This window comes from Procambarus clarkii, chromosome 61 (assembly GCF_040958095.1).
Source record: "Procambarus clarkii isolate CNS0578487 chromosome 61, FALCON_Pclarkii_2.0, whole genome shotgun sequence".
In the NCBI taxonomy this organism is placed as follows: Eukaryota; Metazoa; Arthropoda; class Malacostraca; order Decapoda; family Cambaridae; genus Procambarus; species Procambarus clarkii.
Window position 1 is genome coordinate 1,713,655 of NC_091210.1, and position 27,309 is coordinate 1,740,963.

A 27,309-nucleotide genomic window follows, 5' to 3' on the forward strand; every position below is an offset into this window, starting at 1 on the left:
TAAATAGGATTGACAATAAAAGGGTCCCCTCGCTCTCAACGTCGGGTACTACAGTTCTACGGGTGCAAGAGTATGCCTCCTCAAACACCCGGGCATTAAAATAGAAGACGTTCAAAAGAATATTCAAAACAAGCAAAAGGTCGGCAGGAAATGACAATGAGAAAGGAGAAGAGGGAAAAAAACAAAACATAAGAAAAGGGAAAAGTTGTCCAGCATAATTAGAGGACAGCAGCAGGAGTACAAGGCTACAAAAGGACAGAGGACCATCCCAAGGAGCATCACACTCTGGCAGCCGCCCACCAAGCCCTCTCATGGCAACAACGAGTTGGACAGGGAGGGAACCCCAGGTATTGAGGCTAACGATCCTCGCCCATCGAATTTAAAACTGCCATATTTCAATTTTCGTTGTTTATTCCAACTCTCTAACATTTCCAAATAAAACTATGAGGCTTCTAAGCTATGTACAGAGTGGACGTATGTGGCTTATAGGCAGGGCAGGAATGTATCTACTGGTAAATACAACAGTAATCTGAAAGGCTTCATAATATATCATGTTTATTAAGAGCATTAACTGGTTTGGGGCATATAGAGCTAAACATCACTCTCCCAAGTAGACACTGATGGGTAAGAATACTAATAACTCAAATATACTGGTAAGAGCACACATTTACTCATAATTCTTCCTGAGTAGCAATATATTTAAATATGGATCTGCAAATCTAAAAAAACGTACCATTCAAATTCAACAGCTGACAAAATCGTCCACATATTTACATTAGAAAAACTTCTAGTACGTCTCACTACAATCTCTTGCATTGTCATTCTATTCCAACCCCCCCCCCCCCCCAGATACATACAGCCTAGTTTTGATTTAATGATATACCAGTGCCTACTGTTTTTTTGGAGCGGCAGAGGAAGGAGTGAGGGCACGAAAGAAATGTGAAGCCAAGTCATTGATGTCACAAAGAACTACCCGCCTTTCATGTTCATGTTTGCCTAGTCTTCACTTCACGTTAACTTTTCAACCTTAATGTTCTTTATAAATACGTAATGAAACTATTACGCAAGATTTTCTTGTTAAATCAAGTCTTTTTTAGTAAACAACAGCTGTAAGTACGGAGGACATGACCAATAGTCGCTCGTGCTGCATCAGGAGCTGCTTCACCGGCACTGGCAATGATGAAGGGACGGTGGAGATGACCAGTCGTCTCGCATGCTGCGTCAGGAGCTGCTTCACCAGCACTGGCAATGATGAAGGGACGGTGGACATGACCCAGATTACCTCACACCTGAAACGACAAATTCCCTCTTTTAAAGTATGTTTGTATCAAACTGCAAGTACATAAACATTTTATATATACCTGTTGCACCACATGCCCCCGAGCTCTTGTGACAGACAACTACCCCGCAACAATTAAACCATTAGAAAGTTGACATGTAGCCGATAGGTGTACCAGGCAAGTCAGAAGCATGTGATATCTTCCCACTTAACATGCACCATCCTCACATCTCCAAAGATCATTATGTGGGTCCGGTGATAACTGCCTCTGAGTGAGGCAGTTATCGACAAATAAAACGACATATAAATGCAATTCAAAGGCAAGGTACTGAAGCACCATAACAGTGTCTAACACCTCAGGATGCATCACCAACAACAGAACACCACAATAATAAGAAAATACACCAAACCAATACATACATACACACACACACACCAGTACAGAAATATAAAACACCAGTGCAATACACAGACACTAACCAGGGTACAACTCCATGCACACAAAAGCAATGACACAAATACAAGTAAAGATAGAAGAAAAACTAAAATACACCACTTCAACAATATAATACTCAGTGATATCAAAACATTGCTTTATGGATAATGTAAAATGCACAACCACACAAGGACAATATACCAAATGGAACATAACACAAAACACGGGAGACCTATAATTACCTGGACAATTCACACTATAGTACCCTGCAACAAAGCGAAGACGGGGAAAGCAAAACTAAACACATACACGAGGAACAAGTACCGAGCATAACACTATGAAAAACATCATACAAGGTAAAAACAACCCAAGGAATAATATAATATAAAAACAGGAAAACATTAACAGAAAGAAAAAAATGCATATAATACAAAGGCCCAAAAGCTATCCCAGTAACCAAGCGTACAAGATTACGGTAGCGTCAGAAACCCTTACAAATAATAAAATAATACACACAAGTAAAAAAAAAAATCCAAGAGAAGACGCCACCCCCACCCTCCTCCCCCCCCCCCCCCACACACACTTTTTTTTACACCCACCAGCTCGCAGCAGCAGGTCCACAAATATTTGATCAACCCTTATGGAAACGACTTTTAGATGATCAGGGATATCTGACAACGAGGAGTTCCCCATCATCAATACCAGATGCAATTTTTCCCTTTTCCAATTCCAGACGTAAATCCTGCCCAGCACATCTCCCTTCCCCCAGCACCAAGGTCAACGAATCCCTACCTCTGTGCATTGGCACTACGGGGGCCCCACTGGCAGACATCGGCAAAGGAGCCATCTCACCCCGCTCCCGCTCCTCGACAACTACCGTCTCATCAACCCCACCCTTTATCTCCATTGTGTCCACACCACCAAGGCATCATGACCTGTCAGTGCCCTTCCTGTGTTTCTGCTGAGTGACCAGCTCAGTTGGATGCGAATGGTCCTGTAAGCGAGTCCAGAGGGACGCACACCCTCTATTGGAGAAGCAGCTGGAGAAGCCTCTGAGATGAGGGGGAAACCCCCCCCACGTCCAGAGACCCCACAAGTGGAGCAAGTGCACTAGAACCCCCTCTCCAAAGCAGATGTGGACGCCTCCTAGGGAGCTGGTACTTCCACCACAGAAGGCGGTACACTGTGAATCTCCACTGGCATAGTCTGCACCACACACAGCCCGGCAGATGAAGCCTCATACACCGGGCATTCGACAGCTCCCAGTTGCACAGGACACTCCACTGGCTCCTCGCAAGCCTCAGGGACATAGACACAGACAGGCGGCCAGCAAGCTGGGAGGCAGAACACCACCACCACCAGCCAACACTTATGCAGAATTCCGCTGGGTTTGGAGAAGCAGAAAAATCACCCTTCCTGAAGATATTGACATGTTCAGCCACCTTCACTCAGCAAGCCGACACCAGGTAACCCTGCAGACCACACTAATAACAGGTACAGAGCTGACCCGAATACATACTTCGGACCATAAACCCCATCAGAGAAAACGAAGATGGTATATCCTGCATCTGAGACTGTCAGCGTCCAGGTGCCAGCAAGCATTCCCTTACATTAGCCCGCTGAAACTTTATTCCACCTCTCGTTTAACACCTTCACGAACTACCCAAACATCCTGGTCAACAGCCCATCTGTTATTTCATACAGTGTACCATTCACTGGCACATATATAAAAGGTCACACTCAAGTTTACCACTCTTACTGTGCCAGCACCATCTGACATATGGAAAGAGCAACCCTCACACCACTCAAGGAACTTCCGGAACATATCTAGCCGAATAAATTTCACCAACATACGTCGATCTTTAACTAGCTGCACTCCTACTAGATCAGTAAACTTCACATGGACCACCTCCAGCTCAATACCAAGCATCATATTGTCATGTGACGTTGAAAATTTTAGTCCAGTCAAAAATGTCTTGTTTCAGATACGTCTTAACGACCCCGTCGTAAAGGAAATCTGTACAGCGGGATACCACACGGGCCACAGAACTGACACCCAACCACCGACTCCACGCCTTGATAGTCAACTGGGGACCAACACCTGAGCGACCAGCCAGCTATAACTGTGGATGTGAATAATCGATTTGGCGATTGACTGCATGGATTGGTTGTCCTCGCTTTGTCTCTCCTCGCCGCTGTTCCCTTCAGGGGTCGGGGTCCGAGCGTTCCATCACTAGTGCTTACTCTTCTCCATGGAGGTGGTCTGAGTTTCCTGGCCTGAAGTTCACCAATCAAGTGAATTATGTTGTTGTGGTGGGATCGACATTTAGAGGATGTGCTGCACAAAGGTTTACAAGACCTGCATGGAGTTCCTGTTCATAGTTCTTAGCAGGAGTGGGGTCGCCGTCGGCTAGTGCTCGTGACAATCTTCGAACTCGAGTCAAAGGCCAGTCGAGTTTGTGTAAAGGGAATCTGATACGGATGCAGAGGGTGGGGTGTGATGTAAACATCGTGGACACTGTTCTTGATCTGCAGGTAATAGCTGGATGTGGTGTAGAGGTTGCGCTTACCTCGGACGTGAGCTGCTAGTGGTTCTGTAGGTCGAGACGCTCATCATGTCAGTGGTGGACGATTGGAACCTCTTGGGGGTGAGATATGTGTACCCACCTTGGGAAGTTGTTAGCGAGGTGGGTGATAGTTAAAGACTTTAGTTTCAATCCTTTTGAGTTAAAACGTTTCGTATTTTCTCTTTTTGCCGTTCTCAATGTGAATGGGCTATGTAGTTAGACGAAGCAATTATGATATCATGGCAACGAAAGCAGACATAAGACTCGTGTGGTGTTTGTGCAGGAGCACAAAGTGCAGGGGGCGGCGCAGTTCACCTTCAGTGGACTGTTATCAGGTATTGTTTAATCACACAGTATTGTTTAATCCCAAAGGCTGTTCAAAGCCTCTGGGATTAAGCAATCTAAGAAATCGAGTTGAAAATCACATCAGGTATTATTTAATCACAAAGGCTGTTGAAAGGGGGCACCTGGACTCTGAAAAATTGGCTCCGTTTCGTGTTTTACACAAGGAGCCGGATGGTGTGGGTTACATTTGTGCTCAGGTGTGTCTTGCTGATCTTTGATTCGTTCCCAAATTAAGTTCTGTGCGCCTCCAGGGTTTACCAAGTGTATAGAAGGGAAGAGTTTTTCTCCAGTTATGTTATGGTCTTACCGAGGCATGATAATAGTGTTAAGGTCTCAGGGATACAGTTAAGTTTTATTGTGTGCATGCTGTGTTGGACTGTAGCAGTGAAGGAAGAACCTCTCTCTCGTGCTCTTGTCAAGATATTGAATTGTTCTGGGTTCAAGGATGCCAGTTCCCGGCTGGATAAACTGTGTTCACTGGTTGCATGGTGGTACTGGCTCTTGTCTCTCAATGTCGTAGCTTTTTTAACAATTGGATGATTGTAGCTTAAGTGGTGGTTTGCAGTCAAGTTCAGTCGGGGGAGGAGCGTAACTAAACTGTAGTTTCTTTAAATGTGAGGATGTGGCTCGATGACTTCCGGTGTATGGGTAATTTTCTTTATGATGAAGTGATGAGATTGATGCAAGGAGGAATCGAGAATGTTTTCCATATCTGAAGACGAGGCGGGAGGTCCGAGATGTTCGGCCTCAAAGTACTGCAGGATGCATTGATTCATCTGCATTCGCTTATAAATAGTAGATTGGATACACTCTGCGAGATCTCCGTGTAAAACTTAATTAAATGGGTCCAGTGATAATGTTGAAGGGGTGCAAGTGCAGGCACGTTATAATAGGGTGTATGGCAGTTTCTACAGATCCTGCTTAAGGGGGCGGAGGGGGTAGAAGGCTAGGAAAGGGTCCGTGTTTGTCTGGTTTACTCTTAATCAATGGTAGGTACGGATGGGATGCTCTACTATGTCCATGTGGGGTTTGAGGCATTGTATAGGATATAGGAAGGTCGATGGGCATGTTGGTTTGCAGAATTCAGCTGCTGATGGTTTGGCACGGGTTGTGCAGGTGGTTGTGGGCGAAGTGCTCCCCCTGATGGGAAGGCTCAGATGCTTCTGAGCCAGGAGGTTATGCTCCAGGAGGCCCTTGTGGAGTTACGGATGCTGGTCGTCTGCCAGCTGGTGTGCCTGTGGAGATTCCTCTTCATTGGTTTTATTGACCGAAATGTTCATCTTGTGTGACTGTGTTCATACAATAAGTCATACGGATGCCTGTGTGTGTGTTTCGTTGTTTTCCGTCTCCTCTGTGTCCATTATTATGCTTTTATGCGATCGTATTGTTTCATATTTATGTATTCACTGTTTTCATGGGTGATCTGTAGAACACTTGCCTGTGTGTAGTGACTCGAGATATTCCTTGCGAGTGTGGAGGTTGTTCTGTGGCCTCCATTGTGCGTCACATGTTGCCCTATTATGTGTATGTTGCATTGTTTGTTGTATTTTTCATATTACTTTTCTATCATGCTGATGGGATTTCTGTTTACTTTGTACACATTTCTGTATACATGTATTGTGTTGTATGTTTAACTGGGAACTATTGTAACTCAGGAGCTTGGGGGGCGGGGGGCTTCCAGAGCCTGTGAGGTTCAGTTGTTCTTGGTTGTTTGAGTTTATAATGTTTTCTTGGGTTTAAGAGGATTGTTGTGCTATCTTGTGTATTGCTTCTGTTAATCTCGACATAAATTGTATGTATATACTGCATATGTTGTATTTTAAAGTAAAGCAAATTGTACGAAGGCGATATGCAAACTAACTGTAAAATTGTAGATCAGTGTGTCACAAATGCTACACGTTAAAGTTACATTTTTCATTGAAATATTTATATGTAAAATAGCTTTCAAACGCTTGAGGAAGCGTTACATCTCTTTCTTCCTCTGGTCCAACACAGGCCCATTTCACAAGAATATTGCAGCACTCCATATTTTAGAGACTTTTCTGAGAGTTTCTATCGTCTTTCTGAGCAAGGGATTGATCGGCGTGATTAAAACTAACGGCGCCTCACAGTCTAGACTGAAACCATTAGATTTCCTGCAAGGTCCAGGCTGGGGCAATAGGGGGAATAGGGTGTTAGCACCAGTGTGGGAGAATGGACGATGTAGTAGGACTACCCTGTTGAAAAGTGGGAGCACCGCTAGGGACGACGCACCCTTCCTGCACTGGCCCGCGCTCGGCCTCCCTGGCTGCCCTGGTAGGTGGTATACCTTGGTTCCAGGTACCAAGCTTTTTATATTGTTTGCTGCATGGATGACGACACGACTTCTCTTACACAGGCTCATGGGGTGGGCAACCAGGCCCCTGAGTCGGACTGTCCTGTCCTGTCCTGTCCACCACCGGAATCTGTAGCCCCCACTACAGGGCCCGGTTTAGGCCCAGACCGGACTCTTCCTCCCTGCTCCCCTCCCTCCTGTGGATGGGTCGAGCCCCAAGCCTGCTGTGGTAACCGCCTCGTCCCCTTGCACGGCTCCATCTCTTATTGTGACTACTGCGCCTTTTGACCCGTCTTTCTCTGAAGGTTCTCATCGCCGTCCCCACCACGGCCGCTCTCATATGCTCCCTTCCCATACTAATTTGTACCATGCTTTGTTTGCTCCTGCTATGTGGACGAAGTACTTTGACCTCCATTCTTTAGATTACACTCTTGACGGGTTTTCCCTTCACAGGCATCTTGTGGATTCTGTAGATGCCTCTTACCTTCAACCCCACCCGTCTTGGTACCCGTGTCGTTGCTGCTCCTTCTCAGGATGCAGCCACCCGCTTGGCCACCTTATCCTGCCTTGGCGAGACCCCTGTTCGGGTCTCAAAGAATGCTCGGTTAAATGCCAGTGTTGGCACTGTTCTCCTCCCACACCATATTGCGACCTGTGTTAGGAATCTGAAAGACTGCCACGAGGATATCAAGCATATCCTCAAGGCCCAGGTCATTCTGTCCTCCAGGTGGATACGTTTACTCGTCCCCCTCGTGGTGATCGCCATCTGCCCCTTCGGGTTGTGAAGATTACCTTTGATGGTAGGAACCTTCCGCCCTCTGTCATTCTTGCTAGTGCCAGATGCTCCGTTCAGGAGTATATTCCATCTCCTCTGCTCTGCAACAAGTGCTGGAGGTTTGGGCATGGTGCCCTCAAATGCTCTAGTCCTGTTTCTTTCTGTCCCATGTGTGGAGACGAGGGGCACTAAGTTGTAGTGCACTTCTCCCCAGGCCCGCTGCCTCAATTGTGGCGAGGCCCACCCTACCTTCTCCCGCATGTGTATATGTTACAAACTTGAGGCGGCCGTCCTCAACTTGAAGCACCTGGACCGTTTGTCATTTCCTGAGGCTGGGCGCCAAGTTCATCGTCTCCCGTCTTTCGCTGGCGTCTCCTATTCTCGCGTGGCGCGCTCGTCCTTCCCACCTTCCTCAGTCTCGCAACCGTTTCCAAGCCTTAGACCCTGACACGCCCACCACCACCACCCCCGTTTCCCTCCGTTCTGTCCTGGAGGGTCCCATTTCTGGTTCTCTGTTTAGGGTATCCCTTCTTTCTACCCTGTCTGTCAGGTCTCCTGTGTTTTCTTTCTCCTCTCCCTCTGGTCCTCCTTCCCATCATTCTCCTCCGTCTCTTGGCTCTCCACGCCACCTGATTGTGCGGGCCGATGTCCATTGCTCTCCTGGTGGTCGTGTTATTCACTCGCGCTCTTATCCTATGGAAACGCTGGAGTCTGTTGCCCAGTACATTGCTGCTCAGACACCTGTCTATGTGTCAGAAGCGGAAACCTGGCTCCTCTCCTTCCTCCTCCCCAGTAGGTAAGAAGGCTTTGCTTTCTTCTTCACCTATCTCTGATTCTATCGTTCCTTCCCCTCCCGCTTCTGTGGTGGAGCCCCCCTGTTCCTACTGTGGGGGTTTCTTTAGCCCCCGGTTCCGTCTCTGTTCAACCCGTCCTCTTAAAAACGTCACTTTTGGCTGGTATGCGCACTATGGCCAAATTTGGACGTAATTTGAAATGAAATCCACTCACAAAAGTGACGTTCTGTTCCGTTTTCTATTTGAGTCGTCCGGCATACGCGCAGAGGTTATAACAGGACACTTTAAATTAACGTTTTTCATAACGTTTTGAAACTTTATGAGAATTTCCTGCCCACCTAACCTATCAGAGGACCCTTAACTTACTGTTGTTGAAAAAAAAAATCCCAAATTTATTTTCATATTTTTTTCAATTTCAAATTACGTCCAAATTCGGCCATACGGGCAAACGGCCAAAAGCGACGTTCTTTTTAAGAGGACAGGTTGCTCTGTTACTGCCCTTGCTGAAGTGCTCTCCCCTCTTTCTGCCCCCTCCCCCTCCTCCTATTCCTTCTCCTCCAGTCCCTGCTCGTCCACTTCTGGTCTGTCCTCCCGCTTCTTTCCCCTCCTCCTTTACTCAGTTTACCCATGCCCCCTAACCCTGACTTTGCTGACCCTGTGCTTCTTTAACGTGCTGTGTTCCCTTTTCACCCTTGTTTCTTCTTTGATCTCTGTTGCTATCCTCTCTTGTCGCCGTTGTCTAATCTTCAGTGGAATATCCGTGGATTTTACGCCAATTTCCTTGACCACTTTGCCTCCTCCATCGAGAGTCTAAGATCTCACGAGCACTGTGTCTACACCGACGGCTCAGTCCAGTCTTCTACTGGACGAACTGCAGCGGCATGTAGGTTTTATAGAAATAATATTTGCACAAAGACTGTCAGTGTCAGGTTAAACAACTGGCTGACCTCCACACAAGCAGAACTAGCAGCATTACATTTAGCAACCAGCACATTAAAAAACATTGGAGGTGGAATAATATTCTGCGATTCAAAGTCTGCTCTTCAAGCAATCGAAAACTTCTCTTGGAAGATCGACAGCAAGAACCTCATACTCCCAATTATAAATGACCTAATTGATGCACAGAGTAAAGGGTCTCGAATCTCCTTTGTATGGATACCTTCACACATAAATATAACCCATCATAATGAGACAGACATTGCAGCCAAATTAGCATGTAACAAGTTAGAAGTTCAATTAGATCTAGGTATCCCCATCTCTGCTGTCAAAACTGTATTGGTCCAAACATTCAGATCTGATAGGAAAGAACTTACCGACTCCCAACGACCTGAAAGTACTAGTATAAAAAGCTATGATTTGTTAAGATCTGAAACCTACATCTATGGACAGCACAAAACGTCCACTAGACTGTGCGACACAGTGGTTGCAAGGATCAGGTTGGGTTACCGTTACCTGTGGCAGGTCGCTGCAGGTGACGGGTCTCCCAATCCTGAGCACTCCAGTTGCAAACTCTGTGAGCAGGAACTACGGCATGATCTCCCGCACTACATCACTGAATGCCCAATTATTAGACCTATCAGACCAGTTGGCATGAGGTACCTGGAGCTCTGCAATTTTTTATTCACTCTCGTATTCTTGAAGATATCCTCACAGTATACCCAAAATTTGCCAGTGCAGGCTATTAAACACATGGCTTTGTATGACTAACCATCCTGCGAGATGGGGACTTGTATTACCACTGCTACCTTATTCAATCTTGTGTTGTTGATATCCTCAAAATGCATCCGGAGTCTGCCAGTGCAGACCGCTTATGACATGCCTCTGTATGACTAACCATCCTGTGTGATGGGGATTTTTTAGCATCACCTAGTTAGCTTTTTTTTTGGACACACTGTACTCCACTTCATATAGTCTAGGGTAGCTGCACTAATGCAGATGTACCTAATGTGTTAATAAAAAAAAAAAAAAATCTAAATTCACAGTTTTCGTCCCTTTGTGTGTGTGTGTCCAGGAGCCAATGCTTGGTGCTCGTCCTGGTAGCTTCCGTGGTTATTCTTTTCTCTTCCCCCCCCCCCCCCCCTCCCCCCAGCTGTTGCTGTTGCCCATAACTCTTCTGCTCTCTTGATTCGCTCAGTTGTTCCCTTTATCACCTTACTTTTTACCTCGCCTCTCCACTGTTCTACTGCCCGTGTCTTTGTGCTTAAATGGTACACGGTGTGTTCCATTTATCTCCCCCCCCCCCCCCTGTCCCACTTTCTCTTCCCGATTTTAAACACCTAGACTCTTTGCCGGAGCCTGTGCTCGTGCTGGGTGATTTCAATTGTCGTCATGCCCTTTGGGGTGATGTGCTGACAAGCACCCGGGGTCGCCTCCATGAACCTTTCATCCTCTCTTCTTCCCTGTCCCTTCTTAATTATAGTGAGCCCACTCATTTGGACTCTCTGACTCGCTCCCTTTCCTGTCTCGATCTTTCTCTGTGCTCGTCATCAATTTCCTTAGATTTCGGGTGGTGGGTCCTTGACCTCCATGGCAGTGACCAATTTCCTATCCTTGTTACTTTTCGCTCTTCACCCTCCTCTCTCCTTCCCTAGATAGCGGCTTGCTGAGGCTGACTGGCGCCTCTTTACTCTCCGTGCTACTATTTCCGACACACTCCGTTCTGCCTCTCCCTCGTGCCACCCTCCTCTTTCATGACACTATTTTTGATGATGCCTTCTGCTCTATTCCTCGCTCTTCCTCTCGGGAAACGCGGAAGTGTGTTTCCTGGTGGAATGTGGACTGTGCTCGGGCTGTCCGCTGTAAGCGTGCAACCTGGAAGAGACATTGCTGCCGGCAGACTGTCGAGTCTGTCTTTTTTGTTTTGGAAGGCGAGTGCAGTGGCCTGTAGGACCATCCCTGCTGCTAAACGTGCTTGCTGGATGTCTTATATCTCCACCGTTACGTCCGAAACTCCTCTACCGCTAATCTGGAAGCGTATCCGGAAGATTGCGGGTAAGATTGTTCCCGATGTCTCACTGGTCCTTCGCCTCCGTGGTGCTCGTGGCGGACCCGTTGCAGGTCGCGATGGAACTGGGTTCACACTTTTCATCTGTTCTGGTTCTCATCTTCTCCAGTCCTTCCTTCTTTGTAAGCCTATTCTTGAATCTCATCCTTTAAATTTCTGTACTCATCTTCGCCTTCCCTATAATGATCCCTTCTCCATTTCTGAGCTTTAGTCTGCCCTAGCCCTCTGTGGTTCTATGGCGTCGGGCTCCGATGGCATTTATTATGAAATGCTTTGCCATCTCCCTCCGTGCACGTCTCGGTATTTACCGGGTCTGGGAGTCGTCGTCAGTCCCTGAAGACTGGCTCGATGCTATTGTCCTCTCTGTTTGGAAACCAGGGTCTCTCAGGTAATCCCCTAAGGACGTCCGCCCTATTGCTCTCACGAGTTGTGTCTTCAAGCTCTTTGAACGTATGGTTAACGTTCTTTTGATGTGGTTCTTAAAACACTATCACCACCTCTCCCCTTCTCAATTTGGTTTTCACAAGTGCCGCAGCACAACGGATGCTCTGGTGAACTTGGAGGTCTATATGCGTACTGCTTTTGCTGCGAAGACCTCTGTTGTTGCCGTTCTTTTTGACCTGGAAAAGGCTTACAACTACCTGGTGGTATCATTCAGTCTCGGCTTCATTCTTTTGGCCTTCGTGGTCATCTCCCTCCAGAGTTTCCTCTCTCGTCGTTCCTTTCATGTGCGGCTTGGTACCACTCTCTCTCTGCCCCTTTTCGGCAGTATGAGGGTGTACCCCAAGGTAGTGTTCTGAGCACTACTCTTTTTCTAGTTGCCCTCAACGGTCTCTCTTCCTTCTGGTGTCTTCTCCACTCTCTATGTTGACGATCTTGGCCTTTTTTGTCAGGGTAATGATTCGCCTCTCCTTCAATGGCGGCTTCAACTTGCGATTGATGCCATGTCGTCTTGGGCAACTAATCATGGATTCAAGATCTCTGCATCTAAGACTTGTGCTTTGACTTACTCGAAAGCATGTCATTCTTTGTCCCTCTTTGTCGCTTTATGGTCATCCCCTTGTTTACAGGGATTTCGCTAAGTTTTGGGGTTAATTTGACACTTTTGTCTTGGTCAGCCCATATCTCTTACCCCTGAGTAGAATGCTCTAAGGCTCTTAACCTACTTAAGGATTTGTCCCATGCTTCTTGCGGAGCGGATAGGCGCACACTCCTCTATTTGCACTCCTCTCTCGTCCTGTCTAAACTAGATTATGGTTGCCCTGCATACTCTTCTCCTACTCTTCGCTGTCTTGATGCTTTGCACCATACTGGGTTGCGTCTGAGCTCTGGTGCCTTTCGTTCGACTCCCGCCCTCAGCTTGCATGCTGACACCTGCTGCCTCTCTCTCCAGGACCGCTGTAATCAATACCGTCTTCGCTATATTGTGCAGTCCTTACAACATCCTTTCTCTCGCTTTAACTTTCTTTAACGCTTTCTGTCGTGCTTTAACTTTTACGCCTCCTATGGTTCCCGTTCCTCTTCATCGCCTCCCTCTTTCTGTCTGGTTGTCTCGCTTACAGGATTCTCTTTCTGTTCATATTTCTAATGTTTCTCCTCATATTGTTCCTTCCTTGCCTCCATGGAGGATTCCCCTTCCAAAGTTTTGTTCGTCCTTGACACGCATCACTAAAGCTTTTACCCCTCTTCCGGTTCTGAAACGCCTTTTCCTTGAGCACTTTTCTTCGCACTCCTGCTATTTTCGTCTTCACCAATGGGTCTAAGTCTGCGGACAGTGTTTTTCCTGACCGCACTTTTATGTGTTGCCTCCCTTCAGAGGCTAGCGTCTACACAGCAGAACTTTAACCTATTCTTTGTGCTCTCCATCTCTTGCTTTCTCATTGTTATCCTCCTTTGTGGTTGTAGTCAACTCTCATAGTGCCCGCATGACTAGGGTCTATTAATCCAGTCCATCCGGTGGTCAGAGAGAGAGATTCATCATTGGCCGTTTCTTATTTCTAGCAAATTTAAATCGGTTTTGCTGGGTTCCAGCCATATTGGTGTTCCAGCAAGGTGCCGTGTGGCACGCTTATATTAATGAGTGTGCGGATGCTACCACTAGGGAAGCTATCCGTTCTTGTCCCATCTCCCATAAAGGTATTCTGACAAACTGACTTATCCTGTTATTCATTCCTCCATCCTTGCCCGTTGGCAGGGTTGTTGGTCCTCTGTAGTTAGTAACAAGCAGCATACTCTCAAACGTAGTGTCCCCCCCGTGGCCTTCCTCCTACCACCGTAACCGGCGGTGGGAAACTGTTTTGGCAAGGTTGCGGATTGGCCAAACTCGCTTAACCCATGGTCACTTGAGTGCCGCCCTGCTCCTTATTTCCAAATTGCGTTGTCCCTCTTACAGTTGTGCATATCCTTGTTGAATGTCCGGCCTTCCAGGACGAGTGCGTGTCTTGCTTTCCGACCGTCCCTTGCGGTTACTTGTCCAACCGTCCCTCGCGGTTACGATAGAATTCTTGGGGTATTGGATACTTTTGATATCGTTCACCTTGTGTGTTTCTGTTCTCGTCTTGGCATTCTTTGTGATATTTAGCGCCCTCTGATTATTTCGCCCTTTGATGGTGCTACATAGCCTTCCTGGTTTGGTGCCTTCTTTTGATATTTACCTTACCTTCAGAAATTATTTGCAATAGTGTTATCAGACGCCTTACATACTTGATCTAATAAATTAAAACAACTCTGATTTTTAATTACCAATTATGTATGTTCATACATATCATACATATTGTTCATACATATCATTGTATTAGTGCAGAGGGTAAAGATGCTGGACGAGTTAGGAGTGAGGAACAAACACAGATTTAGGACAGCCATTGAATTAGTTAGGAGCAAGGGAGGAATCCCGATCATATGTGGCATTCTTCCAAGAAAGGGAGTGGGAAATGAATGGATGTCGAGGGCACTTTGTGTCAATTGCCAGCTGGAAAGATATTGCAAATCAAATGCAATATCTTTCATAGACAACTGTGAACACTTCTATGGAAGAAATGAAATGTATGCTCGTGATGGGGTGCATCTATCGAGAGCTGGGGTGGATGCTGTTGTGAACTCGTTGGAACCAGTGGTTAGAGGTGTTTGTTTGGGTTTAAACTGTTAGTAGATAGAGGTATGGGAATTGATTTGGAGGAAGGAGGTAATATAAGTATGTGATTGTGGGAGAAAGGAATTGGCAAAATGATTAGGGAAAGAGAAGGGCCTCAAAATAACAATTCACTTAGGGTATATTACACTAACAGTAGAAGTCTAAGAAATAAAATTACCGAATTAAATGCTCTTGTCTGCTCAGAAAAAATAGATATTATTGCACTTACCGAAACGTGGATGTAGAAAATAGAGAGCTATTAGCTGAATATCAAATAAATGGATTTAAACTATTTCACAAAGATAGATATATTAAACAAGGAGGGGGAGTAGCCATATTTGCTAGGGACAATTTGAAATGTAGTCTCAAAGAAGGAATCAAAACCGAGCCACATACAGAAACTATTTGGATAGAATTAAACGAAAAAGCAAATAACATTATAATAGAAGTTATATATAGGCCACCAAATTTAGACAGAATGGAAGCAAAGCATCTATGGGATGAAATATCTAGAGCATCTAGATCTAACAGTGTTTATGCCATGGATGACTTTAATTTTAGTGGAATTAACTGGTTGAACAAAACAGGGAATAATGAAGCAGAAGATTTTCTAGAATTGACGATTGCTTTCTTACGCAACACATTAAGGAACCAACGCGGGGAAATAATATTTTAGATTTAGTGTTAACTAACAGGGAAACAAATTAAGGACATGGAAAGAGAGAGAGCTAGGGAACAGTGATCATAAAGAAATCAGATTTAGCATAGAATGGAATAGATCTGTAGGAGAAAATTCTGTTAAAGTGCCTGATTTTCGAAAAGCTGGTTTCAATAGCCTAAGAATTTTTTTTGGTCAAATAGATTGGAAAGTATTGGGTATGGGTTGGGGCCGGTAGTGGAGCGAGACATGAACCCAGCGATAGGTGACGTAAAAGGGGAATTCAATGTGGATTAAATATATAACTTATTCAAGAATATTCTAAACAAAGCACAGAAACGTAGTATACCATACAAATTGAATAGATCGAATACTAATGACCCAAAGTGGATAACAAATAATTTAAAGAACCTTATAGGTAAAGAGAGAGCTTGGTACAAAAGGATTAAGAATGGGGAAGTCAGTTTAGAACAAATTCATACAACTGGTTAGAAATGTTAAAAAAGAGATTTGGAAAGCAAAAAGAAACTATGAAGTTCGCATAGCAGAGCAAGCAAAGTCAAATCCTAAAGGTTTTTTTCAGTTATATCGAACTAAGACTAGGGAAAGGATAGGTCCATTAAAATCTGAGACAGGTCAAATAACGGATACTGACAAGATGAGTAATATTTTTAACAAATTTTTATCTGTATTTACTAAAGAAGAACTTAACAATATGCCTTCAGCCAAACAAGTCTATGTGGGTGGGGATGAGGACAGGTTGACTAGTTTAGCAGTTACCAGGGAGGATGCAATTAAACAATTAGAAAAACTAAAACCAAACAAATCCCCAGGGCCGGATGAAGTGTTTGCCAGGGTGCTTAAAGAATGCAAAGGGGAGCTTTCCGAGCCACTGTCTACCATATTTAATAAATCAATAGTCAGGCAGAGTGCCAGAGTCATGGAAGGTAGCTAGTGTGGTCTCAATTTTTAAGAAAGGAGATAGATCACTTGCGTCAAACTATCGGCCAATTAGCCTAACGTCTATTGTGGGAAAGTTACTTGAATCAATAATTGCAAATACAATTTGTCTCCATCTTGAAAAACAAATTAATTAACGAGTCGCAAAATGGTTTTACAAATGGCCGTTCATGTTTAACAAATTTGCTAACTTTTTATTCCAGCATAATTGAGGCAGTTGATAGTGGTAAGGATTGTGATGTTGTGTACCTTGACTTTAGCAAAGCTTTTGATACAGTGCCACATGAAAGACTAATTAAAAAGATAGAGTCTCATGGTATTGGGGGTGCTATATTAAGCTGGATTAGGGCATGGCTATACCAAAGGAAACAGAGTTAGTATAAATGGAGTCAAGTCAGAGTGGGAAAATGTTGTAAGTGGAACATGTGAACATAAGAACAAAGGTAACTGCAGAAGGCATACGAGGCAGCTCCTATCTGTAACTACCCAATCCCATTCATATACTTGTCCAATCCGCGCTTGAAACAATCGAGGGACCCCACCTCCACCACGTTACGCGGCAATTGGTTCCACAAATCAACAACCCTATTACTGTTCTGTCTTGTGTTGATACTCTTAATACCCTATTAATATCCCCCCTGTTAAGAATATCAACACAAGACAGAACACGAAACAATGGGTATAAATTGGATAAGTTTAGATTTAGGAAACACTTGGGTAAATACTGTTTCAGTAACATGTTGATTTGTGGAACCAATTGCCGCGTAACGTGGTGGAGGTGGGGTCCCTCGATTGTTTCAAGCGTGGGTTGGACAAGTATATGAGTGGGATTGATTGGTTATAGATAGGAGCTGCCTCGTATGGGCCAATAGGCCTTCTGCAGTTACCCTTGTTCTTATGTTCTTCTTAACCTTATCTTCCCCAGTGTTGGCCAGCCCCCATTTTGATCTAGGTTATCTTTAGATGATTTTGGGGCTTAGCGCCCTCTCGGTCCGGTCCTTGACAAGGCATCCTTTTTGTTACACATCACCATCTGGTCACCATTTGGTCCGGGAGACATCTCCCGTCACGCTGGGTGCAGTCGCACCTCCACAGATCTCCAGTATCATCTATTGATACTGGTGATGGCTCAAAAGGGCCACCACTTACGAGCTATTTATGCCCGTGCTACCTTTTGGGTTGCTTCATCTTCATCTTAACACATTCATAAGGGAGACATCTTCCGTCATGCAGGGTGCATTCACACCTCCACAGATCTTCAGTATTAGCTCTTGATACTGGTAATGGCTTAAAATGGCCACCACTTACGGCCTATTCATGCCCGTGCCACCTTTTGGGTGGCTTAATCTTCATCAATCAATTGTTACACATCCCCAGAAAGTAGCTGGTTACACATCCCCAGCTTGTAGCAGCAGTCTAACTCCCGGATACCTATTTACTGCAAGGTGAATGGGGCCATCAGTGAAAAAAAATTTGCCCATTTTTCTGTGCCTCCACCGGGGATCGAACTCTGAACCTCGAGACTACGAATCCAAAGCGTTGTCCACTCCACTGTCAGGCAGATTTGCAATATATCCTATATATTGATGTGTCTCACTTATGTGTGTGTGGGGGGGGCAGTATTAATTCAAAAAGGGGGAAGATACTGTCGATCATCAGGTGTACTATTTTTCCAGGATGTTCGATAGTTCGAAGGTACAGGGAGAGTAATGTTTCAAAAAGGGGAAGAATGATACACTGGATGATCGTTTGAGGTTAACTAGTCGCCCAATGAAAATCCCCAGCTCTGTACTTAGGCACAGAAAACGGGGGTACTATTAAAACAATGACTTCACAACTCTTCAGTAATATACGAGAAAAAATGAGCTCCACTACAATCATACACTCCATGAACAGGACTTTACTTACAGGATGTAGGTAGTTTGTGCACTAGGCTATCTATAAAACACCATAATAAGAATCTTCCACTCTACTGGTGAATACTAAACTGAATTGCCATTACACTTCAAGTATAAGCACATTAAAAATGTTGGAAAACCCGACATCATTTTCTATTATTAAATACAATCTGCAGATAATATTGCCGCTGTTGTATACACAAGTTAACCCATAGAAAATTTAGCTTCTAGTGGAATTATCCATCAATAGAAAACGGGATATCATTGCACAGTGCTATAAATTCACCAGCTATTCTGTTGGTAAATATTCCTAAATACCGTAGTCTTTGGACTTCGACCCTCATAAAAACATATTTGAATTAACTTAATTATCAGTATCAAAATAAAGTATATGTGACCCTTTTATTACTTATTGACATCTGTACATGAGAGCCAGGCGTCAGTGGTGGGCAACCCGTTCTCGCACTTTAAGTCAATATTTACTTATTAAATTAGTGCATATGTGACATACTAATTTATTGTGAATATTTTAGTTTACCTTGAAAATTTTCATAAAAAACACCGACCTTACCTAACCTTCTTAGTATGTTAAGATAAGCATCTTATTGCTTCGTAATTACAATTACTACTTAACCTATTATAGGTATAGGTTAAGTAATAATTGTAATTACGAAGCAATAAGATGCTTATCTTAACATACTAAGAAGGTTAGGTAAGGTCGGTGTTTTTTATGAAAATTTTCAAGGTAAACTAAAATATTCACAATAAATTAGTATGTCACATATACACATATTTATTACGTCAATATTGGCTATAAGAAAGTGCGAGAACAGGTTGTGGTGGGAGGTCAGCAGCTGTTTAAGAACATAGTGGCAGGAGCAAATTCAGATCCTATAATTCTACTTTGAACGAAGTGTTATGGAGATCAGATTAGTGCTTCTTCCATTATCAACACAGTCAACATCTAAACAAGGGAAGTGTCTTACCGAAACCCGTTTATCTAATCATTTCTGGCCAGTTAATGTTAAGTAGATATAGGGCGAACCGGTTAGGACACTAAACAAGCCACTAAACTCGGGAACAAGAAGAAATAATTAATCTTGGTACATCAGTTCCTTGGGTGTTGGAAGCCAACCTCACATGAGGATTATATGGTGTCAACATCCTAGTTATATCTGGTGCACTAAGTCTACCATACAATAAGATAAGGCACCCAAATTTGTTTACTAATGTACGTAGTTTAATACTGTAGTTTAATTACCTGCATTTATATAAATATAATATAACACCCCCCCTAATGTTTAAGGATCGATTTGTGAGAATATTGTAGAAACACAGTCCACTAAACATACAAATTGCTATCGAAATACATAACGTATATATATTTACTTTGTTCGCATAAATTAACGTATATACAAGTTCTATATAAATTCATATATATAAAATATTTAAATCTCACAGGTCGGTTCCCACAGAAAAAACCTTATTACCTAGTTTATACGACAAAACAACTCATAAGTGCCAAGGCCACAGATCACCAGGCTATGTCTCCATACATGGAGACATGTATGGAGACATGGCCCAGTCGACAACAGACTCCAAAAGCCCGCGCTTCTAGCTGCATGCGGCCTGCAGTCAGACGACTGTGTTCGAGCGCCTAGGTCTAGTAATTTCCCTACCAAGCCATCTCAAAATATCCTTTATAGGTTAATCATTTGAGATGTAGAGAAGTAGAGGTGCATTCAGTCACAAACACCTCCGGAAAAGGTCTGATTAACTCAGTGATGGCTGTGCCAGGCAGCTGGAATGGTGGAGGGTTGAGATGTTCCTAATGTGTGCGCTTACACCGGAGCTGTTCCTAATGTGCGCGATCACAGCGGGCAGTTTTGCCAACCCATGCAGTTCACACTTGTGCCTACTGGCAGCCTAGTTCTTTTTCTGGGCCAAAGCGACAGCGGCAGTGAAGAAGCAAGTTTTGTGGAAACTTAAAGTGGAGGGAGAAACGGGACAGCGAATGGGTTTATTCTAATGATTAGTATTTAGTTTGCCGAGTTTCATGAGGATTCTTGCTAGTGTTTTAAAGTAATAGGGTAAGTGAATAGTGTACTGTACAGCTAGATGATATTAATAACAGACTGTTGAAAGAATAAACGTTTATTTTGATAAGGTTTATTTTAATAAGGACTACATATACCTGACACGTCATTGTGTACTTAAACAAGATACCTTGTTAAACAAGATATCTTCATAGCTTGTAGAAAAGAGATATCTACATTTAAAATGACTGCTAGATTTTTTGTCACCAGTAATGAAAAACAAAATGGTGTAGTTGCAACTAGCAACTTCTGCCCATGTGAGTTGACGAGGAAAGTCATCATGTATCGGAACTCTGAAAAGAAGCATGCTATGGCAAGGAGACTAGAGGCCAGGACTGGAAGCTCAACTCCAGCCTGTCACTCCCACGTGTGTTGTGGTAGACAGCACAGCGGCACTGTTGAAGCTAGACAGTGAATGGTGTGGATAAAGTTTCTTGATGGCTCTGACAGCAGCACCACCCCAAGGCCAGTTTGTGGTACACCGGCACAGCTCTCGATACTATCACGTTCACTCAAGTCTCAAAATGTGAGGGAGTTAACTCGCTTTTAGTTTAGGCCCTAATGTTGGTGGGGCAGCCACAGCAGTATCAGAAATATGACCCCTTGATATTCTCTGTGATTGCTGTGGCTGTGTTTGTGACAATAATTGGAGCACTCACAGAAACTCGTACAAAAGATTACATGGATGGTGAAATCTGGATTCCAAATTATAATTTATATAGATGTGATAAAAAAATTAGGTCAAATTAGGGGCTCCTGGTGCTCGTCGTGTTTATTAGTGACAAAACCAAGTGGTGCCTGGCAGCTGTGCACTGATTATCGTCGTCCCAACAAGGTCACTTCAGTTGATACGTATCACTTGCCCCTTTTAGAGGAGTGTATTGACCAGACTGGTCATAACATTTATGTGTCAAAATTTGACTTATCCAAGGGTTATCAAATCCCCCTCATGGCACGTGCCAGTGAGGTCACTGCGTTTATCACCCCTGATGAGACGTTTTAGTACCTGGTTATGTCTTTATGTCTGCATAATGCACCTGCTACGTTCCAGAGATTGATGAACTCTGCACTGACTTGTGTATTTAATTGTAGGGCTTACCTGGGCGATATTGTATTATACAGCCCCATTTGGGAGGAGCATGTGGTAGGATTACGAAAGTTATTCAGGTCCCTGAAGCGGGCAAATTTAACTATCAATGTACATAAATGTAGGTTGGCCTAGGAACCATTGTGTATTTGGGCCATGAGGTCAGGCAAGGAAAGGTAATCCCCTTCAAGACAAGATTCAGGCTATCGTGCACTATCCAGTCTTAACGAGTAAAAAAAAGAGGTAAAGAGATTCATGGGTATGATTTCCTACTACTGGAGGTATTGTAAAATTTACTCCATTGTGGTGGCACCTATGACCAAGTTGTTGAAAAAGAGGGTCAAGTTCAAGTGGACACAGGAGTGTCAAAATTTTGAAAGCCTAAAAGGAACCTTGTCATCTTTCCCACTGTTGGCCAGCCCCCAGTTTGATCTCGAAGTTATCTCGAGATGATTTCGGGGCTTACCACCCCCACGGCCCGGTCCTCGACCAGGCATCCTTTTTGTTACACATTCACATGAAGCAGCACGTAGCAGCTGTTTAACCCCCAGATACCTATTTACTGCTAGGTGAACGGGGCCACCCGAGTGAAAAAAAATTGCCCCATTTGTGTGTGCCTCCACCGGGGATCGAACCCGTAACCTCAGGACTACGAATCCAAAGCGCTGTCTACTCCACTGTCAGGCGCCAACCCGTTCTCGCACTTTTGTATAGTCAATATTGACTAAGAAATGCGAGAACGGGTTGCAGGCGCCCAGCTGTCAGGCAGATTAGCCATATATCCTGTATATTGATGCGTCTGATTTAGGTGCTGGGGGCAGTATTATTTAAAAAAAAGGGGGGGGGGAAGATACTGTCTATCATCCAGTGTATTATTTTTCCAGGAAGTTTGGTGGTGCAGAGGTGCGGGGGCAGTGGTGTTTCAAAAAGGGGGAGATACACTGGATGATCGACAGTATTATTTTTCCAGGAAGTTTGATAAAGCCCACAGAAACTATTCAGTGGTGGAAAAGGAAGCCTTGGCATTAATCCCAGCTTGTCAAAATAAGTAATATGGCACCAAACTGGGAAGGTTATGTAGCACCATGAAATGTGTGGGATAATCAGAGGGCGCTAAATATCACAAAGGGCACCAATACAAGAACAGAAACGCATAAGGCGTACAATATCAAAAGTATCAGTCACCAAGAATACTATTGAGAGACAAGCAACTGCGGGGGACGGTCGGAAAACAAGACATACGCTCATCCCGGAATTCAGGACATTGAACAAGGATATGGACGACCATAAGAGGAACACTGCAATTAGGACAATAAGGAGCAGGGCGGTGCTCCATCAAGTGACCATGAGTTAAGCGAGTATGGCCAATACGCAACCTCGCCAGAGACGTTTCCCCATCGCCGGTTACGGTGGTAGGAGGACGACCATGAGGTAAGAGAACGTAGTTTATTACCAGTAACAGACAACCAACAAGCCTGCCAACGGGCAAGGATGGAGGAATGGATAACCTGGTAAAAGTCGGAATAAGGAATAACTTTACGAGAGATGGGACTAAAGCGGACAGCTTCCCTGGCGGCAGCATCCGCACGCTCATTTAAATTGACACCAATATGGCTGGGAACCCAACAAAACTCAACCGACTTAAATTTACTGTGAACAAGAAACAACTAATGCTGGATCTCGACAACCACTGAATGAACCGGATTAAAGGACCCGAGAGCCATGAGGGCACTACGAAAGTCAACAACAACTGCAAAGGAAGATTGACAACGAGAAAGCAGGAGACGAAGAGCAGAGAAAATAGCATAAAGCTCCACTGTGAAGATGCTAGTCTCCGGAGGTAAGCAACACACAAGTGTGATCAGGAAAAACAACAGAGTAGGCAACACCGTCCTCAGACTTAAATCCATCAATGAAGATGGAAACGGAGTGCGAGCGAGAAGAAAAGTGCTCAAGGAAAAGGAGTTTCAGAACTGTAGGAGAGTTAAAAGCTTTAGTGATGTGGGTCAAGGATGTACAGAACTGCAGAATGGGGACTCTCCACGGGGGCAAGGAACAACACGAGGAGAAATATTAGAAATACGAACGGAAAGAGAATCCTGTAAGCGAGATAACCGGACAGAAAGAGGGATGTGGTGAAGAGGAACAGGAACCGCAGGAATGGTAAAAGTTAAAGCACGACAGAGGCGAGAGCAAGGATGTTGCAAGGATCGTGCAAGATAGCGAAGACAGTAGCAATCACGGCGGTCCTGGAGAGACAGGAAGCCAGTGTCAACATACAAGCTGAGGACGGGAGTCGAAAGAAAGACACCAGAACCGAGGCGCTACCCAGCATGGTGCAAAGCATCAAGACGGCAAAGAGTAGAAGGATTAGCAGACGAGTAAGCAGGGCAACCATGATAGAGCTTATACAGGACGAGAGAGGAATGTAAAGCAAGGAGTGCACGCCTATCCGCTACCTAATTAGTATGGGACAATACCCGAAGGAGGGTAAGGGCCTTGGAGCACTCAACACGGAGGTAAGAGATATGGGGCGACCAAGACAAACGATTGTCAAAGAATAACATGAAAAGCTTCACGGAATCTTTGTACTCAAGGGGATGACCATAAAGTGACAAAGGGATGAAGATTAACCCGTTTCCGAGTAAAACTCATGGCACAAGTCTTAGTAGAAGAGAACTTTAAACCACGATCGGTGGCCCAAGACGACACGGCATCAATCTCAAGTTGAAGTTGAAGGAGAGGCAAATCATCACACTGACAGCAAATGGTAAGATCAAACATAGAGCGGAGAAGACGCCTGAGGGAAGAGAGGAAAGAAGACCATTGAGGGCAACCAGAAAAGTGCTCAGAATACTACCTTTGGGCACACCATCGTATTGCTGAAAAGAGGCAGAGAGAGCGGTACCAAGCCTCACCCGAAAGGAACGACGAGAGAGGAAGCTGCGGAGGAAGAGGGAGATGGCCACGAAGGCCAAAAGAATGAAGCTGGGATAGAATATGATAACGCCAAGTGGTGTCGTAAGCCTTTTCCCGGTCAAAAAGAACGCCAACAACGGAGGCCTTCGCAGCAAAAACAGCACGAATATATACCTCCAAGTTCACCAGGACATCTGTTGTGCTGCGGCACTTGCGGAAATCAGATTGAGAAAGGGAGAGGTGGTGATGGTGTTCCAGTTACCACATCAGACGAACATTTACCATACGTTCAAAGAGTTTGTAGACTCAACAGGTGAGGGCAATAGGGTGAAAGTCCTTAGGGGATGTTCCCAGAGACCCTGGTTTGGGAACAGGGAGGACAACGGAATCGAGCCAGTCCTCAGGGACTGACGACGACTCCCCGATCCGATTATACAGACTCGGTCAATTCCGAGACGTGCACGGAGAGAGATGGCAAAGCATCTGATAATGAATGACATCGGAGCACGCCGACTTAGAACCTCAGAGGGCCAGGGCAGAATGAAGTTCAGAGAGAGAGAGAGAGAAGGAATCTTTATAGGGAAATCGAAGACAAGTGCAGAAATCTAAAGGACGGGATTCAAGGACAGGTTTACAAAGGAAAGATTGGGAAATATGAAGACCAGAGCTAACAGAAGAAAAGTGGGAACCCAGTTCGGTAGCAACCTGCAATGGGTCCGCCACAAGAGTACCACGGAGGTGAAGGACCGGTGAAATATCGGGAACGAACTTACCCGCTATCTTGTGGATACTCTTCCAGATCTGTGGCAGAGTTGTTTTGGACGTAATGGTGGAAACACAAGATGCCCAACCTTCATGTTTAGCCGTACGGATGGCCCTACGGGCCACCACACTCGCCTTCGGAAAGAAGAGAAAAGTATCGGCCGTCTGCCAACGGCGGTGTCTTTTTCCAGGCTGCACACTTACAGCGGACTGCCCGAGCACAATCTGCATTCCACCAGAGAACGCACTTCCGTGGACCCCGAGAGGAAGAGCGAGGAATAGAGCGGAGGGCAGCGTCGAAGACAGTGTCATGAAAAAGGTGGAGAGAGCAAGGGAGGGGTCAGAGAGAGCAGCACTGATGGTAAATAGGTTCCAGTCCGCTTTAGCAAACTGCCACCAAGGGAAGGGGAGGGGAGGGCGTAAAGAGAAAAAGGTAACAAGGAAGGGGATATGGTCACTGCCATGGAGGTCACCAAGAACCTGCCATGTGAAATCTAAGTAAAAAGAAGACGAGCAAAGAGAAAGATCAAGACAGGAAAGGGTGCGAGTTCGACAGTCCAAATGCGTGAGCTCACCAGAATTCAGAAGAGACAGGGAAAAAGAGGATAAACGGCTCAAGAAGGCGACCTCGGGTGTTCATGAGAACATCACCCCAAAGGGAATTACGACAATTTAAATCCCCCAGCAGGAGTCAACCCGTTCTCGCTCTTTCTTACAGTCAATAGACATTAAATAAGTGCATTTGTGACATACTTAACCTATACTTATAATAGGTTAAGTAATAATTGTAATTACGAAGCAATAAGATGCTTAACATACTAAGAAGGTTAGGTAAGGTCGGTGTTTTCTATGAAGATTTGAGGTAAACTACAATATTCACAATAAATTAGTATGTCACATATGCACGTATATAAAATGTCAATATTGACTATACGAAAGTGCGAGAACGCGTTGCAGGAGTACAGGCTCCGGCAAGGAGTCCAGTAGGTGTTTCAGATCAGGAAGAGAAAGTGGGACACTCGGGGGGGAGATAAATGGAACAAACTGTGTACCATTTCCCCACAAAGATACGAGCAGCAGAACAAGGGAGAGGCGAAGGAAAAAGTAAGGGGACAACTGGAACATCAAAGCGAATCAAGAGAGCAGAAGAATTAGGGGGGGGGGAGAGAAAGGAATAGCCACGAAAGCGAGCAAAACGAGCACCAAACATCGGCTCCTGGAGACAGACACAAAGGGACAAATACCGCGAAATCAGAAGTTGGAGTTAAAGGAAATTGGCGTAATAACCTCTAACGTTTCATTGAAGAATAGACATCGACGAGAAGAGAAAGGACAACAACAGAACAAGGAAGAAACAAAGACGAAAAAGCAACACAGCACGTTAAAGAAGATTAGGGTCGGGATCAGGGTCAGCAAAGTCAGGGTTATGGGGCATGGGTAAACTGCGCAAAGACGGAGGGAACGAAGCGGGAGAATAGACCAGAGGTGGACGGGCGGGGTCTGGAGGAGGAGAAAGGAGGAGACGACAACCTAGAGGAGCAGTCAAGGACAGCAGCAGGAAGAGGGGGAGTAGAAAGAGGGGAGCACACCTCAGCAAGGGCATCAACCGAGAGGGAAGCGGGGCCAAACAAACCTCCATAGCAGGAATAGGGGGCGCAACCATCGAAATGGGAGGGGGGAAAGGAGCAATAGTCAGTAGTAGGAGCCAAGGAAGAAAGCGAAGCCTTTTTACCCGCCGGGGAGGAGGAAGGAGAGGAGCCAGTCTTACGCTTCTGACTTAAAAAGAGACCGGCGTCCCAGCAACTTCGTACCGGGCAATGGATTCCAGCGTCTCAACAGAAGCTGAATGAGAGCACACACGACGGCCGTTAGGAGAGCGATAGACTTCAGCCCACACCGAAAGGCGGCGGGGAGAGTCAAGAGACGGAGAAAAATGATGGGAAGGATGATCGGAGGGAGACGAGGAAGAAAACACAGGAGACATGACAGACCGGGTAGAAAGAAGGGAAACCGTAGACAGAGGACCAGGAGGGGGACCCTGCGGGACAGAACTCGAAGGAACAGAGGAGATTGAAGTGGGCGTATCAGGGTCCAAGGCCCGGAAACGGTTGCGAGTGAGGAAGGTGGGAAGGACGAGGAGAGGAAGAGCGCAACACGCAAGCATATGAGACGTTAGCATAAGGCGGGAGCTGGCAGACCTGACAACTCGCCTCAGGAAAAGAAAAACGCTCCCTGTGCTTCAAGTTGAGGACGGCTGCCTCAAGCTTGTAAAGGATACACGCACT

At 45.1% G+C, this 27,309-nt stretch overlaps 1 long non-coding RNA gene across 1 annotated transcript in view; it reads right to left on the reverse strand.

Moving 5' to 3' along the window:
- Nucleotides 1-542: 542 nt before the first annotated feature.
- LOC138354007 (uncharacterized) overlaps nucleotides 543-27,309 on the reverse strand; it is a 51,607-nt gene continuing 24,840 nt past the window's right edge. The window contains exon 2 of the long non-coding RNA XR_011223383.1: nucleotides 543-1,289. This is a non-coding gene — a long non-coding RNA (uncharacterized lncRNA). The remainder of the gene's footprint in view (nucleotides 1,290-27,309) is intronic.